This window comes from Bombus affinis, unplaced genomic scaffold, assembly GCF_024516045.1.
Source record: "Bombus affinis isolate iyBomAffi1 unplaced genomic scaffold, iyBomAffi1.2 ctg00000266.1, whole genome shotgun sequence".
NCBI lineage: Eukaryota > Metazoa > Arthropoda > Insecta > Hymenoptera > Apidae > Bombus > Bombus affinis.
Window position 1 is genome coordinate 107677 of NW_026108958.1, and position 2735 is coordinate 110411.

Genomic DNA, 2735 nt, shown 5'->3' on the forward strand with positions numbered 1-2735 from the left:
TTGGGGTTATTGTGTCGTGTTAAGATTGACATTTATGCATTGCAGACAAAATATCGCGGGTTGGAGTTTTGTTATTTGTATTTCACACAATCTACAACGCGCTCTTTGAATTTGTGTGCATAAAAACGTGTTGGAGGGTCTTCGTATGGGTCGCGATAGCCTAAGTCTAGATTATCGTACCCGTCTTTTTATCATTTTTTTATTAGAAATATAATTTATTTGTAAGGTATTAAAGTTACTACATACATGCGTTGATTGGTGCTGGATGTCCCTAATATGTGGTGACTTTTGCCAATATCGAATTAATTATCTATCTGTTAATTATTTTTAACTTTATTTTAGTAGGTGACGTGTAATTCAAATAAAATTAATATTATTTATGTATATGTGTTTCATTGCGCGTGCGTAAGGACTATTCCCTATTCGTGACAATCTAAGATGGCCGTTCATGAATGTCTCTAGTATATGGTGAATTTTATTCATGCGGTTTTGTTATTTATTTGTTACTTATTTGTGACTTTATTTTAGCAGTTGACGTATAATTGAAGTGGGAATAATATTATTCTGTATTTATTTTAGTATGTATAATTATTGCATGTAGTTCATTGCGCATGCGTGAGAACTGCTTCACGCTCGCGACGGATTTCCAAAATGGATGTTTGTGTACGTCTTAAATAAGAGTGTGGTGTTTTGTAAATTTGTTTGATATTGTAATAATTGTTTTGTTACTTAGTTTCAACTCCGTTCTAGTGAAGTGTCAACGGTGTTGTTTTGTGTTCGTCGTAATGTGTATGTTTAATTTAACATTGTTTTGTATTTGTTGTAATATGTGTATATATACTGTGTGTTATTTTAATGTAATAGCGTGTGGATTATATCGTTGTCGAAAATATTAATTACTAATAGAATCGTTTCACTGTTTAATTATAAGGTAGTTTATATTTATGTAGCTTTTGTTTAATTGGTTTAATCTAATGCGTGCATAGTGTCACCAGTCACCACTGTGTAGTATAACCTTATTTCTTTATACGTAATTTAATATAGTAATGCTGTAATAGCTTAACACAATATGATAATTCCTAATTTTAATCATGTTTGATTATTAATGCTCGGCTAATCTATCTTGATTAATTTCTAGCCTATTTCTATTTTATTAGCTATTTCTATATCTTCCCTATTAATCTGTTGTTACTTAGTAATTATGTGATTTATTATTAGTGATTTATTATTATTTCATATTTGTATAGTATAATTTTTTGAGCTAATCTATGTATTATTGGTTAAAACTTGTTTATTGAATTATTACCGTTTGTAGTTTCTCAAATCCTATTCCTTCGATGCTGCGTTACCGTGTGTAAGGCATCATCCGGTTTTCATTATATTCAAAATACTTACTACAGATACCTTTATTCATCCTATATTTGTGAGTATAAACATATCATTTAGTTAATTAATTCAATATGCACGTAGTGCATTGTGTGAGCGACCGCTATTGTGCATTACAAATCTGTTTCTATATGTGAGGTATAATAATAATCATGTAATGTAAGTCGAGACTAATTTATGTATTATAGATTAGAACTTGTACACTATATTATTACTGTTCATAGTTACTTCGTCTTTATTCTCCAAGTCTACACGCTACGTCGCTCACGCAAGACAGCTGCCCGACGTAATTGGCAATCTTGTTGTAAGTTTTAATAGTATTATTTCTTTTCATATATGTCAAGGCAATTGAGGCCAGTTCTTGCATTCGTTTCAGCTGGCAGTCGTATTCTATGTTCTACGGAGTGGATCCATAATTTATCTCTGCGGAATTCCTGCATGTACACTTCCTTCTACAATGATTAGTTGTGGACTAGGTACTTTTTACTTTCACTGCCTTTAATTATGTTATTGAATTAACACGTTTTATAGAACGCAAATAGTAATCTTTCTTTTGTTTTTAGGTTTCCACTATCTGCACTATTCGACAAGCAGTGTCGCACTTACTTTGGTTTAACCACGATATTGTTATAATCGTTTAGTACTATTATATTTTGTATTAAGGTAATTGAGGTTAATTCTTCCATTTGTTTCAGATGGCTGTCACACGTTATGTTTTACGAATATGGGCTTATGGCATGTCTTTGCATATACTTCCTTTTACAATAGTTAATTGTTCACAAGGTACTTTTCACTTTCACCGTTTTAATCACTTTATTGAATTAATACATTTTATATTTGAGTAATGTTTAGAAAGTACATAGTAATTTCCTTTTCTTTTTAGGTTTCCATTATCCGCATTATTCGACGAGCAGCACTGCACTACATACTACTGTACTGTGTTACCTTCTGAAAACGTTTCGTTTATTGTTTATTTCGGTTATGCGCTAATTTTAACTTATTTAAGTGCACTGTTCGCGGAATCCCTTTCACTTCAATCATGACGTTTTGGTTTTCTAAAATTTCTAACACTCTATGCGGTCCCGAATATTGGTCGGAAAATTTTCCTCTTCTGGGTTCCTTTAATAGATATACTAGATCTCCTATTTTGAAATTTTGCGGGTTGATTCGTCTGTCATAGTATTCTTTTGACTTTAATTTGGATTTTATCAGATTTTCTCTTGCCATTTGTTGAACGGTGACGATTTTATCGAACAGGTCTCTGAGATACTTTGCATATGTTGGTTCCATATTCTCCTCGGTTATCATCTCGCCAGTAGGTTCTCTGGCTAAGTGTCCAAAGACTAGTT

At 32.0% G+C, this 2735-nt stretch overlaps 1 long non-coding RNA gene across 1 annotated transcript; it reads left to right on the forward strand.

Moving 5' to 3' along the window:
• The first annotated feature begins 587 nt into the window (after nt 1-587).
• On the forward strand, nt 588-2085 carry LOC126927831 (uncharacterized). Its single transcript, XR_007715960.1, has 3 exons — nt 588-931; nt 1763-1862; nt 1950-2085. It is a non-coding gene; the product is annotated as an uncharacterized LOC126927831 (long non-coding RNA).
• Nucleotides 2086-2735: the final 650 nt, after the last annotated feature.